The sequence below is a fragment of the Ranitomeya imitator genome, chromosome 5, assembly GCF_032444005.1.
Source record: "Ranitomeya imitator isolate aRanImi1 chromosome 5, aRanImi1.pri, whole genome shotgun sequence".
Taxonomy (NCBI): domain Eukaryota; kingdom Metazoa; phylum Chordata; class Amphibia; order Anura; family Dendrobatidae; genus Ranitomeya; species Ranitomeya imitator.
Genome location: NC_091286.1, coordinates 45,442,344 through 45,467,596, shown reverse-complemented (window position 1 = coordinate 45,467,596; position 25,253 = coordinate 45,442,344).

The window sequence follows — 25,253 nt, the reverse complement described above, 5'->3', positions numbered from 1 at the left end:
CCTAACCTAACAGCCAAAATGGCAACGAACAGTGTCTGTCGGTATGGACAACCAGGACAACTTAGATCATACAACATCTGATGACTGAAGGACTCAGCCAGGCTGGGAATGGCACACAGGAGAGCAGGAGAATCCTCCGGTGGGCCCCTGTGTAGGAGTGGGCCACCACCCTCTTATATGAGCGGTACTTGGCACAATATACTTGAATCACTATGTACAGACAGAGGCGGCATCTTATTCATTCACCTATCTACGCAGCTCATTGTTGTATAAAGTTGTGATTGAGGATATTGTCACATCTGCATGAAGATGAAAAGTGGGGCCCTGGAATTGGTTACTGGTGGGTGGGCCTTTGGCAACCCAGTCCGACACTGGGCCCAGCAGTTAGACAATCTGTGATCAGCTAATTATTTTGGGACCTTCTAATATAAAAGGGGTTGTCCAAAGGAAACAAATGCTTTAAGAAAGTTTAGCCAACATAAAGCAAAAAAAAAAATTGTTGAGATTGAGATGCACATTCTACCCTCCGTCTTTAACATTGCAGTTATTTCAGAGGTTCAGAATATCGAGAATGAGAATAAATTATTAGAATTAAAGGGCGTCTCCGGTCATATGATGTCAATGTTCTATTTGTAAGATAGGTCATCATTATCGGATTGGTAGAGTCCATCAGTCGGCATCTTCTTTACCAATCAGCTGCTAGCTGTTCTCTCTGGCCAGTCCCCTTCTTCAGCATTATGATGGGGGCAGCTATTCAGTGGTGCATGGCCGGTGTCTACTTGCGAGGTGGCACTGCATTTCATGTGTGCCGCCCAGACGGATGTTGCGTTAAATGTGTAGAGGCTGCTGCTGAGTACGGCACATGAGATCCTATTCAAGAAGTTGGTTTTAGTGTCACTGGAGCCAATAACAGGTGATTAGTAGTGGTTCTGGGTTCGCATCCCCACAGAACTGATAGCGCTGTCCTATCCATAGGATATCTGCTCATCAATATCATACGATCTGAGAACCCCTTATAAGTCCCCTTTCAGCACCAAACCAACATTTTTTGGCAAAGGTGTCAAGTTAATTCTATTCTCTCAATTGACAACATGAGAACAGAACCATTAATGTGTATAAGGGGGTAAAGACAACCCTCTTATTTGTCTGGGCACTCTAAGGATGCTCATGCTTCCATTCGGGATCTCCATTAATATTTACCCCAATTTGTACAGCAGAAATAGCGTAGTATGCAGCACTATTGTTGCCATCCATACGTAGGAGTCCTCGTCAGATCCTCAATGCACTCCATCATAAGGTAAAGGGGTCGATTGGGCTGCCTTTGTCTTGCCACAGCTTTATGACTTCCATTATATATGAAAGTCATGACACAGATGTGACCAGAAAACTTATGGTTTACATCCTCTCCAGCTATTGTAACAATTCTTAGCATGTCCTGACAGCCATGGTGTAAAGTGTTTCCTAAAAATCTGATACATCTCTTAGACATGATGTCTATGTTCTTTTATCCCCATCGCTTCTCTTTTTGAACTATGCCAAACACCTTAAGGTATACATGACAATGAAGAGTTTAATGCCCTCCAAGCCTTGCGTATGATTGCCAATAATTCCTGTTAAACAACCGGGAGCAAAGATTTACAAGCAATTATTTCTTTTAATAAACTTGTGGATAACAGTGCATATAATAATGATTCTGTCATCTGTGATCATTACAAGCATGTTATTCCAATAAGTTCTTATATAACAATGAGAACAATTTAATTTATAGTGTATACCTGTAGGACACCACGTGTGGCTCTGTGTCATAATCTTTCCAAGCTCATGAAATCTAAAAAAAATTAAATTGCCAGTAAAATTATTAGGAATTTCAGCTTTTCGAAGTGCTTCTGACTAAGGCTATGATAACATATTATTAGGCTTGAAAGGATATTTAGAGTGGACCCAAGAGTTTGAAATCATAAATGCAGAACTGCTAACTAATAATAATTATACCTAAAGGGTTAGAGGTTAGGGTAGGAGATAACCTCCTGATCGCTGGGTGTCCGACTACTTGTAGACCCTCACTGATTCTTTGAACATTGAGGATGTACAGGGCTGCCACTAGGAATTTCGGGGCCCCATAATAGCAACATTTTCGGGGGCCCCTTGAAACTCTGCCCAGGCTCCACCCTAGCCCTGCCTACACCCCTCAAACCTTCCACAGTCCCTCCGCCCACTCTTGGAAAACTTCACTTCTGCACCATGTCCTCACCAATCACACATTAACAGTTCCCATTGAACCATATCACATACATAACAAGCAGCTTTTGCTTTGGCCAAAAGATTTTTTAATCTGTCACCACTACAAGGTAGACTCTTTTGGTCAGGCTCTACTCTACTGTAACTTATTAAACATATGTTAAAATATCCAATACAATTTTAGGCATAGTTTTATTTTTCAATTTTTAAAATGACCAATAATTCACATACAAGGAATAAATATGACCATGACCGAATCACCTATTACCACCACATGGTGACCAATAATACCACATACAAGGAACAAATACCACCACGCCATTGTAGGAGCGTGGTGCTGTTATGGACAGTAAGAAACATGCTGTTACTTTAAGAGACTGAACCCCCTTGTCTGGCAGGATGGAATGTTCTGCTTCTCTCCTGTAATAGACTGTGTGAATGAGCTGGACTGTGTCGATGGCAGGGATGGAGCCTGAACAGTGTGTGTGAGCTGATGCTGCTGCAGAGTGAACTTTGTGCTGATAGCTGCAAGAGAGGAGAACTGTGTCTTGATATAGCTGCAAGAGAGGACCCCCAGCCTTTAAAGGAGTGGACTTGTGAGGTTTGACAGACTTTTCCGGGTACAGCGAGGGTGGCTGTACTGTGTTAGTTCGAGGAGCCACGAAGATACCGAGAAAGGGATTTACAGTTTCCAGGAGCACCTCCAGGACCAAGAAGCAAGGAGAAGACCACGTTTCACGGAGCTGTCAGAAATCCGTGTGCACCACCATACTAGACTGTTGGGGGCCTCGGGACTGGATCTGAGCCCCCAACATCACCGTGAGTTTGTTACTAGTTTTGTGCACATGTCAGAGCCTAATGTAGGCTTCAATAGTCAGAACATGGCAGCCGTGAGGCCTGCTTAGTAAAGGCCAGGGAGGTTATACGTAGAGTAGCATCATTCTTTGTTTATTGTTGTGTGACATATATTGAGTCTGTAACAGTTGGAGCACCGTGCTATTTTATGGACAAGCCAAAGAATATAACTCTTGTAAATTATCTTTTGCCATTGCATACCCCTGTTTGCATCTTCATCATCCACTTCATTCCTTGCCTTCCAATAAATCTACCCTTTTTTTTTTTGCACCTCATCTTGTGTACAGTAGTCTTCCTGCATCGTGGTGGTCCCCCGGCCATCGCTTCACATGACCAGACTACATATTACCACCACAGTGACCGAATAATAGCACATACTGTACAAGGAACAAATACGACCACACCATGACCAGATCACATATTACCACCACATAGTGACCAAATACTACAATACTGATCATTAATAAAAAATACTATTGCCATTATACATGGGAGATCTGTACTTAGTATACAGTGTCCGTGTACAGGTAATACAGTGATCACCGGTGACATTATATACAGGAGCTCTGTATATAGTGTATAGTGTACAGGTAATACAGTGATCACTGGTGACATTATACACAGGAGATCTGTACTTAGCATATAGTGTCCTTGTACAGGTAATACAGTGATCACCATGGCATTATACACAGGAGCTCTGTATTTTAGAGTCAGTGTACAGGTAATATAGTGATCACTAGTGACATTATGCACAGGAGCTCTGTATATAGTGTCAGTGTACAAGTAATACTGTGATTACTAGTGACATTATACACAGGAGCTCTGTATATAGTATACTGTATATAGTGTAAGTGTACAGGTAACACACTGGCTCACCGGTGACATCTCTAGTTGAAGTCCCTCATCTTCGCTTTTCTTCTACATCCAGACTACTATCACGTCTTCCAGCAAGGACTTGTCTCTGCAGAAAATAACACAGTTATCCAGTTATCTGGAGCACATTCCCCAACATTTCCCCAACCTCTATACTATGCCAGATGAAAAAAAAGCAACCGTGTCACCCTGCATAGTAATAGAACCTCTCCATTCCCCACACTGAAACCAGTATTCTCAAAAATAATATCCTTTAATTAGCCCCTACAGTAATAATATCCCACATTCTGGACTCCATGCGTCCTCCCATTCTGGATTCCATGCGATACCCATTCTGCATCATGTCTCTCCATACTGCCCCATGTCTCTCCATATTGTCCCCATAGTCATCCATAATAGTATAATGCATCCCATAGTCATATATAGTAGTATAATGCAGCCCTATAGCAGTATAATGCAACGCCATAGCAGTATAATGCACCCTATAGTAGTATAATGCACTCTCAGAGTATAATGCAGCCCCATAGTAGTATAATGCACCCCATAGTATAATGCAGTCCCATAGTAGTATAATGCAGCCCCATAATATAATGCAACCCCATAGTGGTATAATGCACTCCCATAGTATAATGCAGCCCCATAGCGGTATAATGCACCCTCACTTCATCTGAGTACAAAAGCTGTCTGCCATCTCATACTACATATCAAATGGAAGTTTTTGTGAAATATCTTCCTTAGTCTCCAGAGTGCTGTGGATTAGGGGACTAAAAGACTACAAATATAGAAGTGTCAATGTGGCATTGAAAGATTAACTGTTATGGCAATGGAGGAGGAAGACTGTTTCGAACTCTAGCTCAAACAGATGGTGTCACTTTCAGAGGTAACATCATCCTGCTTTAACTCAGATGAGTGATATGCCATATTTTCCATAAAACCCTGCGCTTCCTCCTCACTAACGTGCTTGATGGAGGCAAATGAGGACAAATACAGGCAATGGAAGAGGAGGACTGTACAAAACACTGACTCAAACTGATGGTGTCACTGTCGGAGGTAACATCATATCATCCTGCTGTGAATGAGATATGTGATATACCATATATTCCATAACATAATACTCTTTCTTCCTACTTACCGGTAAATGCTTGCTGGAGGCAAAGAAGACCAATTGTTACTTGTTTTTCGTAGTACTATTGACAGTGGTCATGCTGCTACTGCTTGCACAAAGCACATTCTTATTGCGGATGCTGTGGTATGTTTTTTCTTTTCCACAGTACCTTGTCCATTGCCACTTTTTCTTTTTACTATACATTTGCAATAAACTATATAACTTTTGATTTCAACCTCAATTATTTTTCCCTTCACAAAAGTGACTGAACAAGAAAAGCTACGTAAATGGCAAAAAAGTAGCAACAGGCCAATGTACTGGTGTGGTATGAACAGATACTAAAACAGGTGTGCAGACGGACACGCACACTTTGAGAGGCAGACAGAGGCAGAAATGATTGGATTTTTTAAACTATTTTAAGAAATGAAAAAAACTCAGTACAGTAGCCTGCAACATGCACACTTTCTCTTACAGGCACTGAGTTTAGATTTTTTGTTTTTAAAAACATATTGTGTTGGTATACTGCTTACTTCATACAGCAGCTGCAAGTTAAACATTTCTTCGTTATTAATCATTGAGATTGATGCTGCCCACTCCCTCCTCCATCTCTCCCCTTATTAATTGAATCACTGCGTTATTCTATTATGCACAGACTACTACACCAATCTTCCCTGCTGCACAATACAACACACACTATCTGTAGCATTGTCCAATGTTTTAAGGCTTCCACTTTAAGCTGTGATATCCTCTCCTTATCCAGATTTACCCCCAAATGGCTGCTGTACTCCCTGCCTTTACTTTTATACAGGCTACGATAGTCTTTCCTGATTCGCTGTGCTATACCGTGAGATGTCACATCTGCAAGGCTTTATGGAGAAGCCCAGCCTGCCGCACCAAGGACGTGTGAGCCTTCACTGGCTGATGCAGTCTTCTGCATAGCTTTAAATGGTGGCTAGCCTGGTTGGCAATTCAAATGACTCAAAGCGCAAATTATTCAAATTTGCTAGGTCCAGCAAATTTTGAAAATTTCATAACAAATTTGATTTGCATCAAATCGAATTGCTCATCTCTAATATACAGTGGGGCAAAAAAGTATTTAGTCAGTCAGCAATAGTGCAAGTTCCACCACTTAAAAAGATGAGAGGCGTCTGTAATTTACATGTTAGGTAGACCTCAACTATGGGAGACAAACTGAGAAAAAAAAAATCCAGAAAATCACATTGTCTGTTTTTTTAACATTTTATTTGCATATTATGGTGGAAAATAAGTATTTGGTCACAAACAAACAATCAAGATTTCTGGCTCTCACAGACCTGTAACTTCTTCTTTAAGAGTCTCCTCTTTCCTCCACTCATTACCTGTAGTAATGGCACCTGTTTAAACTTGTTATCAGTATAAAAAGACACCTGTGCACACCCTCAAACAGTCTGACTCCAAATTCCACTATGGTGAAGACCAAAGAGCTGTCAAAGGACACCAGAAACAAAATTGTAGCCCTGCACCAGGCTGGGAAGACTGAATCTGCAATAGCCAACCAGCTTGGTGTGAAGAAATCAACAGTGGGAGCAATAATTAGAAAATGGAAGACATACAAGACCACTGATAATCTCCCTCGATCTGGGGCTCCACGCAAAATCCCACCCGTGGGGTCAGAATGATCACAAGAACGGTGAGCAAAAATCCCAGAACCACGCGGGGGGACCTAGTGAATGAACTGCGGAGAGCTGGGACCAATGTAACAAGGCCTACCATAAGTAACACACTACGCCACCATGGACTCAGATCCTGCAGTGCCAGACGTGTCCCACTGCTTAAGCCAGTACATGTCCGGGCCCGTCTGAAGTTTGCTAGAGAGCATTTGGATGATCCAGAGGAGTTTTTGGAGAATGTCCTATGGTCTGATGAAACCAAACTGGAACTGTTTGGTAGAAACACAACTTGTCGTGTTTGGAGAAAAAAGAATACTGAGTTGCATCCATCAAACACCATACCTACTGTAAAGCATGGTGGTGGAAACATCATGCTTTGGGGCTGTTTCTCTGCAAAGGGGCCAGGACGACTGATCCGGGTACATGAAAGAATGAATGGGGCCATGTATCGTGAGATTTTGAGTGCAAACCTCCTTCCATCAGCAAGGGCATTGAAGATGAAACGTGGATGGGTCTTTCAACATGACAATGATCCAAAGCACACCGCCAGGGCAACGAAGGAGTGGCTTCGTAAGAAGCATTTCAAGGTCCTGGAGTGGCCTAGCCAGTCTCCAGATCTCAACCCTATAGAAAACCTTTGGAGGGAGTTGAAAGTCCGTGTTGCCAAGCGAAAAGCCAAAAACATCACTGCTCTAGAGGAGATCTGCATGGAGGAATGGGCCAACATACCAACAACAGTGTGTGGCAACCTTGTGAAGACTTACAGAAAACGTTTGACCTCTGTCATTGCCAACAAAGGATATATTACAAAGTATTGAGATGAAATTTTGTTTCTGACCAAATACTTATTTTCCACCATAATATGCAAATAAAATGTTAAAAAAACAGACAATGTGATTTTCTGGATTTTTTTTCTCAGTTTGTCTCCCATAGTTGAGGTCTACCTATGATGTAAATTACAGACGCCTCTCATCTTTTTAAGTGGTGGAACTTGCACTATTGCTGACTGACTAAATACTTTTTTGCCCCACTGTATATGTTGCCATTATAACTTGATGTGCAAAAGTGACAAAGTAAACAGACACCCCCCTACCATATGCCACTCATGGTAATGGTGTCGTGACTTTGGACCCTTTACGGTACTAGGCCCCTGTTGTGACTGCTTCTGTATCTCAGCACCCCTTAGATCTTTGCTCCCGTGTCTTGCAAACATGGCAAGGTTTCTCCTGACAACATTCGAAGGGAATTGATCTCAGTATAGAAATTATATCTACTGATAAAAAGTGGTGATTGAATAATAGAATTTTATGAGCCGTTGCTTATAATACAATTCTCTAATTTAGTAAACACACAGGGTTTGCACATCTATGTTGTTCTTCACTACACCATCGAAGTGATCGGGTTACCGGAATCTTAACAGTATTACAAGTAATCTTCAGCTCCTTAACACAATAAAACACTTATACATTGTGACATTCCGTTATTCTGGCAATGTGAAATTGCTACTAGACCTTGAATAATCAGGATATCATATCAGATCCTGCTCTCGTTTTATTATCATAGACTTGGTGGGGCACATAGGAATTTCTGGCTACTTGATACTACAATTCTTTTTACATACTACGATAATCATCAGTTGTGAAAAAGAAAAATGGTTTAATGTTCCGAGTTTGAGATTACACTGGAAAATATTACAGCTGTGAGGCCATGGAAAGCTCCATCCAGCCAAGGGCCAGCTGTATTCTTCTACGGCCAAAATTCCATCCTGTGTGTAAAGAATACTGAAGGTGTGACATTAAAAAATGTTTGCAAATTGAAATTGCAGTGATAACTACAAACTTGCACTTTACTCGTTTTTTCGGCACATTTTTCTAATAAGACATATTACAAAGTTTCTTATTTTCACATGTACTATTGGTTTGTAAAAAAAAATAAAAATAAAACAATGGTTATTCTTTAAGGATAAAAAAATGGGTAGATCTACGGATAACCTGAAACATTTTATTAAACTGATTTATCACCTAAGCTAATTTTTCCTTCAATTTTCTAAGCTCAAATACAAAATCATATAAGTAGGGAAAAACTTTCATTGATCTGATTGTATTTTTACCCTCTCTTCAGTTATCTCTAGAAGCATAGCCCACTACTGATCATAGGGAGGGGAATTACACGGAGCTAATGACCTCCCTTATTTAAAGCCAAGTCGAACGTTTTCGGTCCACATCCGGACCTTCATCAGAACAAATATAAGAGATATGGTGCAGGGAGAAACGTTAATCCTGTCTCTATAAATTCCAATATTGGTAGGGTAGCCTGGATGCTACAAGAGCTCCTGTGCACGTGTGATGCGACCGGAGTCGCTGGGTCGGGTGTGGACCGAAAACTTTCGACTTGCCTTTATGGATGCACATCAATAAACCTTTTGCATATGATAATTATTCATCTAGAGTGCCAAGTTTTTCCGGATTTGGATTTATTGGGCTGGATACCCTACTTGAGCACCTACTCTATATACTACTACGAGTGCCGTGTTGTTCTATTATTACTCCCTTATTTAAAGGTTAGAGAAAAAAGGTAATTTTTTATACGGCTTGTAATTTTTTATACAGCATGTTCTTTCCATTTTCCATTATAATCAAAATAATGATGGCAATTCTAGATATGCTATGGGGACAATTGGGAGACCACAACAGCTTAGGCTTGGTTTACAACTGCGCTAGGCTCCATTAGGTAAAATGCGAAACATCCTAACAGAAACCTGGCATACCCAATTTTAGTCAGTGGTGTCTGCCATTGGATAATTCATCCTAGGCATAGATCCTGTTTTTCTGTTCCAAATACAGAACAGAATAACAGAATTTCTAACACCGCTGTGGTCCCAACCTAACCTCAGAGAAAGTGAGTTGTGATGTCACTGCCTCGTATGTGACGAAAACACTATTATGGTATCCCAGCAGCCAACCTAGGAAATACAAAGTTGTGTTGTCACAATATATTACTGATCTAAAAATACTTGTGATGTCACAGCAGGTTACCTCATTTTAACAAACTTATAATGTTAAAGCTTCTTACATCGTTTAATGTCATAGAATTTATGATGAAATCAATCTTGTGATGTCACAGCAGGTTACCAGAGTGAAATCCACTAGTCATGTCACAGCAGCTTCCCAGACTGAAATCCCTTAGTGATGTCACAGCAGATTCCAAGACTGAAATCCCCTAGTGGTGTCACAGCAGCTTCCCAGACTGAAATCCCTTAGTGATGTCACAGCAGATTCCCAGACTGAAATCCCCTAGTGGTGTCACAGCAGATTCCCAGACTGAAATTCACTAGTGATGTCACAGCAAATTCCCAGACTGAAATCCACTATTGATGTCACAGCAGCTTCCAAGACTGAAATCCACTAGTGATCTCACAGCAGATTCCCAGACTGAAATCCACTATTGATGTCACAGCAGCTTCCAAGACTGAAATCCCCTAGAGATGTCACAGCAGCTTCCCAGACTGAAATCTCTTAGTGATGTCACAGCAGCTTCCCAGACTGAAATCCGCTGGTGATGTCACAGCAACTTTCCAGACTGAAACCCATTAGTAATGTCACAGCAGCTTCATAGGCTGAAATCCACTAGTGATGTCACAACCGCTTCCCAGACTGAAATCCATTAGTGATGTCACAGCAGCTTCCCTAACTGAAATCCATTAGTGATGTCACAGCAGCTTCCCACACTGAAATCCATTAGTGATGTCACAGCAGCTTCTCTGACTGAAATCCATTAGTGATGTCACAGCAGCTTCTTGGGCTGAAATCCACTGAGGATGTCACAGCAGCTTCCAGACTGAAATCCATTAGGGATGTCACAGCAGCTTCCCAGACTGAAATCCACTAGTGATGTCACAGCAGTGTCCAAGACTGAAATCCGCTAATGATGTCACAGCCACTACCCAGACTGAAATCCACTAGTGATGTCACAGCAGCTTCACAGGCTGAAATCCACTAGTGATGTCACAGCCACTTCCCAAACTGAAATTCCCGAGTGATGTCACAGCAGCTTCCTAGACTGAAATCCCCTAGTGATGTCACAGCTACTTTCCAGAACTGAGATCCATTCGTGATGCCACAGCTGCTTCCCAAACTGAAATCCATTAGTGATGTCACAGCAGCTTCCTAGACTGAAATTCCTTAGTGATGTCACAGCAGCTTCACAGACTGAAATCCATTAGTGATGTAACAGCAACTTCCCAGACTGAAATCCATTAGTGATGCCATTGGAGCTTCCCAGACTGAAATCTCTTAGTGATGTCACAGCAGCTTCCCAGACTGAAATCCGCTGGTGATGTCACAGCAACTTTCCAGACTGAAACCCATTAGTAATGTCACAGCAGCTTCACAGGCTGAAATCCACTAGTGATGTCACAACCGCTTCCCAGACTGAAATCCATTAGTGATGTCACAGCAGCTTCCTTGACTGAAATCCATTAGTGATGTCACAGCAGCTTCCCAGACTGAAATTCCCTAGTGATGTCACATCAGCTTCCCAGACTGAAATCCATTAGTGATGTCACGGCAACTTCCCAGACTGAAATCCATTCGTGATGCCATAGGAGCTTCCCAGACTGAAATCCACTAGTGATGTCACAGCAGCCACCTCCCAGACTGAAATCCATTCGTGATGCCATAGGAGCTTCCCAGACTGAAATCCACTAGTGATGTCACAGCAGCCACCTCCGAGACTGAAATCCATAAGTGATGTCCTGCAGCTTCCCTGACTGAAATCCATTAGTGATGTCACAGCAGCTTCCCTGACTGAAATCCATTAGTGATGTCACAGCAGCTTCCTTGACTGAAATCCATTAGTGATGTCACAGCAGCTTACCTTACCTAACCGAAATCTAAAAATTATGACAAAGTAGTTTACCTGACTGAAACCCACTCTTCAGGTCACAGCAGCCAACAAGGCTGAATTTCAGTAGTGAAGTCACAGTAGCCTATCTGACAGAAAAATCACCAGTCATTTAAGTATATTACCTGACTAAAATCCACTAGTGATAGCTACCTGAATAAGGTCCACTGGTGATGTCACAGCAGATTACCAGATTGAAATCCACTAGTGAAGTCACAACAGCTTGCTAGACTGATATCCACTAATCATGATCTAAGATAGAAACAAAATTAACATATACCCTGCTATAAGTAACTAAAAGGCAATAGTTCATATAAATAACATAGCGTTGATGAAAAAAGCATTAAAGCCATCCCACCAGTGACAAGATTTACCCAGTTGGGACAGTCTTAACCTCTATTACCATGTGACAAAAATGTTCTCTATGTTAATTAGGGCCGAGCAGGACTTCGACCCAACTATGAACACCCAGCTATACAAAGGAAATGCACAGGTCAAAGAAAGGGAGGCCAGTCACCTGCATGCACTGAGGGCAAGAACCTAATGCAAAATCAAAAGAAATGAACTGTATTAGGAGCATGTTCACACTGGTGGGATGGTTTTTATGCTTTTTTTTAATCTAAGCAATGTTTAATAAGTACCCTGTATGATTTATATCCACTATTGCTTTTTACTTACAGCAGGGTATATGTTTATTTTGTTTCTGTCTTAGGTTTTGTTTAATGATCAGTGTGAAGATGCTCCTACATGTTGCATGTAATACCTACTTATACTCCAGTTCATCTCTTTCGGTTTTGATATCCACTAGTGCTTACAACCACTTACCAGACCGAAAATCACTTGTGATCTTACAGCAGCCGAAGAGGCTCAATTTCACTAGTTACGCCAGAGCAGCTTAGGCTACTTTCACTCTTGCGTTTTTCAGCTTCCGTCACAATCCGTCATTCTTTGAGAATGCAGGATTCTGCAAAAAATTTTTCAGGATCCTGCATTTTCCCATAGACTTGTCTTAGCGACGGATTGTGACGAATGGCCATCCGTCGTGTCCGTCGTGCACTGGATGCGTCGTGTTTTGGCGGACCGTCGGCACGAAAAAACGTTCAATGTAACGTTTTTTCGTACGTCGGGTCCACCATTTCCTACCGCGCATGCGTGTCCGGAACTCCGCCCCCTCCTCCCCGAGACTTTACAATCGGCAGCGGATGTGTTGAAAAACTGCATCCGCTGCTCACGTTGTGCCAAATTTTCACAACGTGCGTCGGTACGTCGCGCCGACGCTTACCGACGGACCCGTACCGACGTAAGTGTGAAAGTAGCCTTAAGGTACCGTCACACTTAGCGACGCTGCAGCGATACCGACAACGATCCGGATCGCTGCAGCGTCGCTGTTTGGTCACTGGAGAGCTGTCACACAGACAGCTCTCCAGCGACCAACGATCCCGAGGTCCCCGGTAACCAGGGTAAACATCGGGTAACTAAGCGCAGGGCCGCGCTTAGTAACCCGATGTTTACCCTGGTTACCAGCGTAAAAAAACAAACAGTACATACTTACATTCAGCTGTCTGTCCCTTGCCGTCTGGTTCCTGCACTGACTGCTGGCCGTAAAGTGAAAGTGAAAGCACAGCACAGCGGTGAGTCACACAGCGGTGACTCACCGCTGTGGCTGTGCTCTGCTTTCACTTTACGGCCAGCAGTCAGTGCAGGAACCAGACGGCAAGGGACAGACAGCTGAATGTAAGTATGTACTGTTTGTTTTTTTACGCTGGTAACCAGGGTAAACATCGGGTTACTAAGCGCGGCCCTGCGCTTAGTTACCCGATGTTTACCCTGGTTACCAGTGAAGACATCGCTGAATCGGTGTCACACACGCCGATTCAGCGATGTCTACGGGGAGTCCAGCGACGAAATAAAGTTCTGGACTTTCTTCCCCGACCAGCGATCTCCCAGCAGGGGCCTGATCGCTGCTGCCTGTCACACTGGACGATATCGCTAGCGAGGACGCTGCAACGTCACGGATCGCTAGCGATATCGTCTAGTGTGACAGTACCTTTACCTGACTGATACAGCTGTCTGCCAGACTAAAACTTTTGCGAACTTGCAGTAGAGGACACCAACAACAAAGGGAGCCAAAGAACTCCACATTCATGGCTTCCACAAATATGGCACATCCACTAGTAATCGTGAGACTTGGATAGGAAGGAGCAGAGCTCCTTACTAATCACTAATATCTAATAGATATTAAAAATTATAACTATTTTTTTTAACTATCAGATCCCTGTGCAGTAATGAAGGTTGCACATAAGATACGTCCCGTATCATACTAGTACTTATCCTATATGTCTATAGGAACTTTATAAACTCAATGTAATTTTGATTTTCCCTTTAAGAGTCTCTTCTCGTGAATGTATCCTGTACGGTTTGTGAATGCGGTCTCCTTCTACACTAACCACAACGCTACCAGCGCTTCTCTTCGAATAAGCCATGTAGTCTTTTATTATTTCTGGCAGAGCATAGCCCTCACTTAATAACCATAGGAGTACCACATTGTAAAACAAACCAATATATTGATGGCAAACATCTTAAAGCGTTTGATTAATTGCCTCAGTGTGTCCAAGATACACCGTATTACATTTTATTCAAAGCAGACTTTAAAATATGTCTCGGGGCATAAATAACAGGCACGGAGAACAGCCCTTGTAGATTTGGTGATACTATATTTCCTGTGGTTGCACCACATAGGCAGGGTGATCCGCGCAGTCGTTCTAAAGCCAATGCTCTCTCTTAACAATGCAGAGAGGAAAGAGTTAATGGGTAATTAAGTGAAGGCTCTGCCCTTTAAGAGAACACATTCCGTTTGTTGATTCTTTTAACACTGTAATTTTCAGATTGTTCTCCTTAGAGGAAAAAGTGTTTATAGGCAGTAACAAGCCAAGGATACTAGTTAACAACATAATTGGTCCTGAGAGTATATTACTCCTTTGTAAGTTCATTATATGTCACTTATATAATAGACATCTAGGCATATATGCCCCGCATCAAAGTGCACGCTGAGTTGTAGGCTGTGTTCTCTATATATATGTCCTTCTAGAGGTGAAACAATGTACAATTCTAGTAACGATTGCAGCGCAATAATAAGGCTGGGTTCATATGGAGGTATTTCTTAGTGGACCACAATTGACCTAGGGAAGGGGTCCTTGACTAGTGAGATAGGCTGGCCTTCTGCCAGCTGGCCCACCTTCCGTCCCCTATTTGCCGTATGGTACCAACTATGTGAACAGAAAGGATTTTTTTTGTTATCATGCCAGTGTTCCACATATATCTATCTGTCTGCTTTTTCCTGTTTAGTACCGCTCCTTTTCCCACCTGGGGTATTTTAACTATCCAGTCTTCCAATAATGCAAACCCCTTTCCTGGTCTTTTCTCCCTCTTCTCCGATACTCGCTGTAAAGGAGCTTCCCTGCCTCCCTTTATTTTATATGATAAAACAAAGTGAGGTTTTATGAGCTGTTTATACTGTTTTTGTTTATTTTATATCAAGTCACAGCTGGAGATAAAATGATCTGGTTGGAGTTTTAGAGGAACTGAAGATAGACTTGCCCACTGGGAGTCCCGCTAGTGCATACCATTTTGGTTTTTGCTGGTTTAAAAGTTGGTTAAATAAACGCTGTGGCGACTCCGTCCATTAAAGTTTAATATGTTTCCCTGCAAATTGAGATTCTAGCTTTGGATTTTATCCTAAGTCATGTGGCAAGGCTCGTTAAAGGGTCGACATTGACTTCTAGGATTGCTACTTCCTGTAGGTGGCACTAGAGTTCTAGTCCTCTTCCTCTCTGAACTAAATATTTTGGTCCACCTTCCTAGTTGTTTACGATAATTAAAGGTTCCAGGGGTTTTCCTCCACTTTTTTTATAATAACTGTATAGCCCATGTGTGGTATAAAAAAAAAAGAAGCACATACTCTTTCATGGATCCCGGAACTCTTCTCCTTCCCACATGGTTAGACCTCCCCACCACTGTCCCATTCTCTCTTCTTTCCTGGTTGGCACGCTACTGTTGCAGAAAACCAGAAGTGCCTGAAGTGGAAGCCATTGCATCACTGCTGAGTCAGCTGATTAAATGCAGCAGTCATGAGCCAACCATCCTGAGAGAAAGTATAACCATGGGTAATCCAGGCAGTTAGACGTGAGCGTTGTGTGGAATCCATGGATGAGTATGTGATATTTCTTTAATTATGGCACACTCTTGCCATACATTTACTAATAGAAAAAGGTAGAGAACCCCTTTAAGGTGCTTGTAAAGTGGCACAGAGTGATAGTCGAGAGCACGCTGTTGTCCGATTTCGCTCTGGCACTTTACAGACAAGGAGTGTCCCAGACCCAGTGTGCTATAGTGTTTGGGGTGCATCACACTCCGCTGTCTCCAGGATTCCGTCCTCAGGAGCCAACGAACACAATGCATGGGCCACCAGTGTCTTTGCGACATTCAAACTTTTACTAACCAATCTAAGTTCATCAGATGGGTACTGGTGGGATAGGGCACAACAATTTGCACTTCCTTCCTCCTTAGTAAAGCTCCTCTTCAGTCCTGCCACCTGTTTGTCCTGGACTACCCTCAAGCCCATTGAATGTGTTAGCCTCAAGGATTAGATGTCCATTCTGGCAGTGCACCCGGGACTAGCCAAATGCCCCCCATGTAATTCCATGTCCATCAAGCTCATGATGTCAGAAGACCAGTCCCGCTACCTGGTACCTGGCCCAAAACCTTGGCTCCATACACTGCAAGAAAGTCCATCAGGAAACTCTCTGTCACGATACCCGGGTATTAATGCTGCAAGGGAAACTGCGCCCAGCAGCAATGGAGACGGACCAGAAACCGGGTAGCTAACATGAACACCAATGGGGCCTTTCACATAAGACAGAGTGACCAGGTAAAGCAAAAGGACCTTCGATCATGTGACAGAGTGGCAGGCAGTCAGGGGCGGAGCCAGACGCTGGGGAAACAGAGAAGGGAAAAGCATAAAAGAATAGTGAAACAAACAGAGGTCTTAGCCAGGAGATTACAAGATACTAACAGGGAGAGTCAAAGAATAGTCAGAAGCCAAGCCAGAAGTCAGTAATCCAGGAAAACAAATTAAGCAGGTGACAGCAAGACACAAAGCAAGCCAGCACACACTTCAGAGGTCAAGCATACAGACTGCAGAAAAACCTATAGCTGACAAGGATACCAGGTTAGGAGCGAGTATAAATAGCCCTCCCATCTTGAAAGAGAGGCTAAGAACATTAACCCTGAGAGTACAGGACATAACCTTGTCCTAACCATGACACTCTCACTGCATCGAATGGTTGGCCCATGCTGCCCCTAGTAACCCACCCTGCCTGAACTTGACCTTCACTAAGCACTTCCCTAGCTGATGCTGAACTATCTCTATCCAGGAAGTGCCCCCCTTTTATCAGCACTAGTGCCCACCCCTGGGCTAGTTCTATCCTTAACCATTTCCTATCTTACATACATACCAAACCTAATATCCTTATTCTATACAATATCCTATGCCGTCCTAAGCTTATTCTATGCTATACTCACATCATGAATTAACACTTTACATACTGTACATCACCATAATACATTGCATTGGACACACATTACTTTTTCATCTAAAGCCACACGACAGAATTCACATGGCATGTTTGTTATCTTCAGGAGTAGGTACAGGGTAATACAGTCCACATCCCTACATGCTCATGCACCTTGGATAGCAGAATGTCTACCCGATAGCTAAGAGAGATTTTTCAATAGAGAAATGTAAAGAAGATGGCTTGGCAAGTGCAACTGCTTATATCTGGGGAGAGAAAAGAATTGGACAGTTCAATTCAGATTGCCTGATTCATTGTGACTGAGGAGGGCTCCAAACACAATAACCGGTTCTACTGCCCTGCTGAAATCGGCAGATCTGGTCAACTTTATTTGAATGTGTATGAAGGTCTTTGAAGTTTAACATCCCTGGTGATCTAGAGTAGTGAAAGAGTTAAATTTCAGAAGTTTAATGTTAATGAGATCATATTGAGACAGATTACAAATGAAAGAAGAATGATAGAGCAATTTGCTTAGGCCAACCACCAAGGAAACAGATCAGGGCACCTGTCACAATGAACTTTCTGGAGTCTTGGAATTTCCAACACAAGTCCAGTCAGACAGATGAAATAGTTGGTCCTTTATGGTGGTGTACTTTGTAGATGGCAATGATTTCTTGGTGCTTCCAGCCAGGATTTGCTTTTCTTTTCTTTTTCTAGTGTCTTTGAACCTTTGTGATTTGACAAGCAATTAGAAACTAGACAAGTCCTGGAGGTAACTTATTGACCACTCTGTTGTCTGACAAAAGTCTTCACAGCTAGAACAAATCAAACTTTCATTTATCAAATAATTGACCTTTATTAGAGATTTTAAAAATAGAAAAAGTATTTTCTGACTTTATAGTAACCCAAACATATTTTCAACAATATTTTACTGTTTCTTTGGTCTACAGGATAACACATTAGACAATAAAGAGATTGTCCCACAATTAAAAATAAATTAAGCCTATCTCCTATTACTATGCTATGAAAGCTGATTGTAGTTTTGTTCCTTTTTTTTCGTTTTGTATAAGATTGTTTGTGTTGTAAAAAATGAAAAGTTTGTTCAATAAAAATGAACTTGATTTAAAAAAAATAATAACTTAACCAGCTAAAATGACACTTTTCATTTAGATTGAGGCTGTGTGCACACGTTCAGGATTTTTTGTGTTTTTCCCCCAGTTTTTTGCTATAAAAACGCGATAAAACCGCGAAAAAAAACACCTACATTAAGCATCCTATTATTAGAATGCAATCCGCAATTTTTGTGCACATGTTGCATTTTTTTTCCACGGAGGAATCGCATTCTGGAAACAAACTCAGCATGTTCATTCTTTGTGCGGAATCGCTGGTATTCCGCGCACATAGGGATGTATTGATCCGCTTACTCTCCGCATGGGGCTATGCCCACCATGCGGGATGTAAGCGGATCATGTGCGGTTGGTACCCAGGGTGGAGGAGAGGAGACTCTCCTCCAGGCCCTGGGAACCATATAATTGTTAAAAAAAAAATTAAAATTAAAAATGGTGATATTCTCACCTTCCGGCATCCCCGGCAGTCTTCCCGCTCCTCGCAATGCTCAGTTCCCAATAATGCATTGCGAAAATGAGCTGCCATGCATTACAAACACAACAAGAAGTGGCATTCAATCTTGGCTTGCCAGTCAAAGGAGGAAATCATCACATTTCACCTCTGTAGGAGCATCACCAAAACGCAGAAGCTCTTTGCTTGAGATATTTGCTTCTATCTCGTGATGGGTGAATCCGAACGGTAAAGTTCGGGGTCCGTACCAAACATCTTTTAGTGTCTGTGCATGGACTCGCGGACCTATGCACGAAACTGTTCGGTTTAAGCAGCTCGAACATCTGGTGTTTCAGAAACACTGGCTCTGATTGGTGGTAAGTTCAGTTCCTCTGTCCAGAGCGCTGAGGTTCCCACGCTATCAGACAGATGATGGCTGATGTCAGCCCTGGCAGCATGAGAATTTTCTCACGAGCACTGATGTCGGTGGAGTCACCAGAGTTCATCAACTATGAACTTCGCTCACCTTATTGATACCACCGCTTGGCACTGCAGCTAATTGGTCAATTGAGGGCAGGTGAACGATGATGAGATTAGTACTCTCATCAGCCAATGCCTGCGGCCGGCGGTAACCTTTTTACAGCCGATCACAGCTGCTGGCTCACACACTGCTGACGTTTTTTGCAATGTCACACGCATGGGAAACCACGGATGTTTGGGTCCAGCATTCATTTGAATGTGGTCCGGGTTCAAGGTATTTTTTAAAATGTTCGACCGAGGACCCACAGGTTTGCCCATCACTACTTGTATCATATTTAATCAACAATCACTCATTAGTTCCGTTAAGCATAATTTAATTCTTAAGTCTCCTGGTGGCATTGCTGGTAAAGCAAGCACTAACCTCGCATTTTACCTGCAAATGCTAACTGATCTCAAGGGGTCTCAGAATCAAGAACCTCAGTCCCTACTGACAAGTTTACAATGTAACCCATAATTTTAACCAAGATTGTCCAAGTTGGGCAATTGCTATCAAGATGAAACTTTATATGTCCCATATCTGCATTTGAAAATTGGCTAGCACTTGTAGAAACATTACTGAAAACTCATCACTTGCTACAGGCTGTAATGTATGATAGATGGAACAAAAAAAGAGAGTTGTCCAATACGTATATGCAGACAGCTTTAGATCCAGAATCACCTTAAGTAGGCACAAAATGCCCAGGGCTGGTGTCAGATGAAAGATTCCTTCACATTACTGTCATGTCAAGATGATGCTTTGGGTAAAATTATTGAAAGATGAGGATTTAAAAGGAAAGATGTCACAAAAGGGAAAAATAAGCCCAGAAGACAAAGGTGATAAATGAGCTGTCAACACTCCTTCAAAGGGTCCAAATGTTAACCCTCTTCAGCACCTGAGACATTGTAGGGATTATGAGATAACTTTTGATATTGCAATCTCTAAAATCTTTTAATACACATTTTATAATATATACAGATAAATATACAATACTCTGCTAAATTTATAGGCCTGTGTGGGAAAAAAAAGTGAATGAACAAAAGAGAAATCTAATTGAAATGAATATTTGCCTTTAACACTTCACTCTGTAGCACATTGATCAGCAGGGTGTAGTCCTGCAGAAAGTCATCCGCCTGCAGCCGGTTGCCGTTCCGGATGCCAAAATCTGACATCTGTCGACTGTTGTTTGCTTCCGTCTCTCCCTCCTCCGAGGAGATGAGGATGCATCAATTCTTCTAGCTACACTTGCACATATGTTTTGAAGGAACTCGGCAGGAAGCTTGTTCCAAACATCTAGAAGAAGTAACCACAGATCTTCTGTGGATGTCGCTTATGCAAATCTTCCTGTCTCTTCATGCAATCCCAGACAGACTGGATGATATTGAGGTCAGGGCTCTGTGGGGTAAATCATCACTTCCAGGACTCATTGTTCTTCTTTATGCTGAATATAGTTCTTAATGATAATGACTGCATGTTTGGGTTTGTTTTCCTGCTGCAGAATAAATTTACAGCCAATCAAAAGCCTCCCTTAGGCTAGGTTCACATTGCGTTAGTGCAATCTGTTTAGCGGATACGCTAACGGATTGCGCTAACGCAATGTCCAAAAAGGGATTGCGTTCGGCAATCCCGCTAGCACAGATGCCGGATCTGCGCAAGCGAGGAACGGAGCCTGAACGCTGCAAGCAGCGTTCGAGGTCCGTCCGAAACTAACGGCACATCGCAGACGCATGCCAAAAATGGCATACATTTGCAATGCGTTAGCGATCCGTTAGCACATTGCAGTCAATGGGTGCGCTAATGGATCCGTTACATAGCGTTAATTGCGACAATTGCGCCATGTAACGGACACCCACTAACGCAATGTGAACCTAGCCTAAGGCTATGGTTCTGCACAATGGATAAGTATTTATCAGTATTGAAGACACCATTAACCCTAACCAAATTCCTAACTCCATTTGAGGAAATTCAGCCCCAGGCCTGCAAGGACCTTTGACCAAGCTTCACTGCTGCTTGAAGACACTTTATAGCCCTTTGGTGAACAAACTGCCTTCAGTAACTACAAAGTATTTCCCATGTAGACTCAGCAGTTCAGAGAACCTGCTGCCATTTTTAAGCACCAAAGTTACTATATTTTCGTGCATAGTTGAGTTTTTGGCTTTGTTTCCACATCAAAGGTATAGCTTTTTGTTTGTAATTCTTCCATGATGATAACTTCTGGCCAGAATTCTTCGAACACTAGATGGGTGTAGCTGTATCCTTCTGGCTGCCAGTTCTGAGCTGATGGCACTGCTGGACATCTGATTTTTGATGGGAATAAAACATGACAAGTCTTTCATCTGCTGTACTAAGTTTTATTGCCCGAGTGATGCCTTCATGGCCTTCAACATTGCCCGTTTCTTGGTGTCCACAATGCTGAGAACTACAAGCAGATACTTATTCATCATGGGGAGGCATCTAGTTGGCTCCAAATGTATTCTGAAGCAAGACCACAAACAGGTAATGTCATTAAGAACAATATTCAGTGTAATATTCAGTGTAAAGAAGAACAAGAAGTCCTGGCAGTGATAATACGGCCCTACAGAGCCCTGATCTCACATCATCTGTTTCTCTGGGATTACATGAAGAGACAGAAGGATTTCCACAAGTAACATCCACAGATCTGTGATTAGTTCGACAAAATGTTTGGAACAACCTCCCTGCTGAGTTCTATCAAAAACTATGTGCAAGAACCTAGAAGAATCAATGCTGTTTTGAAGGCAAATGGCTTCTCATGTTTATTCTATTTGAATTTGGTAAATTGCTAACATTAACGTTTCTTCTTTTTAAAACATTCTTTGCAGCATTTTTTTTTCACTCCTTTTGCACAGTACTGTACATAGTATACAATTTAGTCTTAAGGTCTCTCTCTAGTGTTGGCTAGCGGCTGTGGAAGTTCGGGTTCTGTTTCCCAACCTGAACTTTATTCCAAAGTATGGTCCAGGTACCAGAACTGTACCTGAACTCGAACAAGAACCTGAACCCCATTGAAAAGAATGGGGACCCGAACTTTTGAGCTGGAAAACTCTCTCTTTCTTCCCTGGATCTCCGAACATCGCCACGGACTTCAGGGAGAAGTCTGTGTTTGGCGTTTAGCACCGGACACTAACTGTCCGCTACGAACCCCGAGCTTTTAAGCTCAAATTCACTTATCTCTATTAACGGTACCTAGAATTTAAAAATGTAGATTTATGTCTACGCGGGGGGTTTGGAGGTATGTATCAGAAAAAAATGAAGCCCTATGAAACTATGAATAAATATTTTTAAAATAATCAACGGATAATGTTGGATTTATTTAGAATTAAAAAAAAGTGTAGAAAGGAAATTAACTTTTTATTTTTGTATTGAAGAGCTCTTTGGGGAGATCACTAGATTGTAAAGAGTGGCTGAGAAGGAGAAAAAGTGTAGAATGCTGGATGTTACTATGATAATGCAGATTTATATATTTTTTTCCTAAATAGATTATTAAAATACTTCTTACAACAGGAATATTAAGAAGTGTAAGCTTCCAGGTAGTTTTGATTCTAGGTGGTAATGGCATATAACATTTTAGAATAGCACTTACATTTCAATTATGATTTCTTTTGACTTTATATCCTTACTAAAGAGTTGTAGGAGTCTGTGATTTCTTGTGTTTTTAATACTGGCTGTGTAAATGATAGATTGTAGTTGGATTTTAGCCACTTGGGATTTGATCCGGTAACAAAATGCATATCACTCATCATAACACTCTTTTCTGCATACTTGAAAACTACATACACTTCAGTCACGCTTCTACAATACGTCTAAGAGGATTTAGTAGAATAGTTCATTCTCTTGTCTTAAAGCCCAGCTCCATTTAAAACCTGAAACTTTACACAATATGTTAGTTAACCCCTTCACTACACTCCGGATATCTAAAGAAGAAAGCTGAGATATAAGGGTATGTGCACACGTTGCAGATTTGCCTGTGGAATTTTCTGTGCAGATTTTTCCCTCTCTTGCCAGAAAACACAGGTGTGGATTTGCTGTGTTTTTGATACGTTTTTTGATGGATTTTTTATCCATTTTTTGTGCGTTTTTCATGCAGATTTGTCTGCGTTTTTGTAACCTAAATAAAGCTAACATACTTAAAAAAAATAAAAAATTTGTGATGTAATTTCTTGTCCAACCTCTTCATTTACATACTCCATTGAAGAATACTGTTTACACAACTAGATAGATAGATAGATGATAGCTAGATAATAGATAGATAGATAGATAATAGATAGATAATAGATAGAACTATAGATAGATGGATAGATAGATATATCTATAGATAGATAGATAAATACCAAGCCCAATGTTTAGTAATAAACATAATAAAATGGTACATAGAGAGTTAAATAAAGACACTCAAAATCAGAGTTAGGCCGGGGTCACACTTGAGAATACATGCATCCGCACACTCTGGTCCGGAGTGCTGGGCATTGAGGTGCAGGACTCATGCGAGTTTCTCACAAGTGTGACCCCGGCCTTAAACGCAATATCTGTTTAATTTAAAAAAAAATGGGAAAAAAATTGCGTAGTCTCCCAAGCAATTTTCAAGTTCAGAGTGGGAAAGCCAGTGACTGGGGGATCGATGTTTATAGCCTGGGAAGAGGTTAATACCCATGGAGCTTCCCAGACTATGAATATCAGCCTGCAGCTGTATATTTAGCCTTTACTGGTTATTAAAATAGAGGGAGCCCCCCAAAAAATGATGTGGGGTCCCCTATAATTAATTGCAAGAAAGCATATGTAGACAGCTGCGGGCTGATATTCATAGCCTAGAGAGGGGCCATGAATATTGCCCCCCCCCCTCTCCGGCTACAAATACCAGCTCCCAGCCGCCCCAGAAATGACAAATCTGTAAGATGCACCAATTCCGGCATTTTGCCTCTCTCTTCCCACTACCCTGTAGTGGTGGCATATGGGGTAATAAGGGGTTAATGTCACCTTTGTATTGTAAGGTGACATCAAGCCTAGTTAGTAATGGAGAGGCATCAATAAGACACCTATCCATTACTAATCCAATAGTAGTTAAAGAGTTAAAAAAAAGATACAACCAGAAAAAAGTCTGTTAATATTCTTAATTTCACCATACTTACAACCATGCCTAATTCCCTGAAGCCATCGATCTCCAGCAAAAAATAAAAAATAATAAACCAACCGTATACTCCCTGTCCAACGAAGTCCAATTAATAACGAGTGTCCCACGACGATATCCCCTATAGAGCTGTCACATCAGGAGATGTGAGACAATTGCTCCTGCAGTGTTATCACTGAGGGTCCAATGAGTTCATTGCTCTCACTTTACGGCACTGCTGCATGAGAATTTTCCCACGCAGCTGTGCCGCAAGTGACAGTATGAACTACACTGTACTCACAGAGGCGGAGGGATACAGTGCGGAAGGATACCTTCCGTCATTGTATCGCCGGAGCCTCTGGAGAGAGGTCACATCTGCAGATGTGACAGCTCTCCACGGGACATCGTCGTGGGACACTCGTTATTACATGGATTACTGCAGATCAGGGAGTATACTGTTGGTTTATTATTTTTATATTTCTTGCAGGTGATCGAGGGCTTCGGGGACTAGGTGATTGGTGAGTATGTACTCTATGTTGTATGTACTGTATGTCTATATATGTGTACTGTATGTTGTATGTTGTATGTATTGTATTTGTGTGTATGTGTTATTTTTTTTTTTACACTTGAACACATACTGTCCCATCATCCGGCTACCTGTCACTATAGTAGGCATAGCTGGATGGGACTAGTAGTCCCATCGGACGATGCCTGCCTACATACATACCTGCACCCACACAGACACACAGTACCGCAGACTCCGCACAGCCCCGCGATCACCTCGATCCTCACACAGCCCCGCGATCACCACACAGCCCCGTGATCCCCACATAGCCCCGCGATCCCCGCATAGCCCCGCAATCCC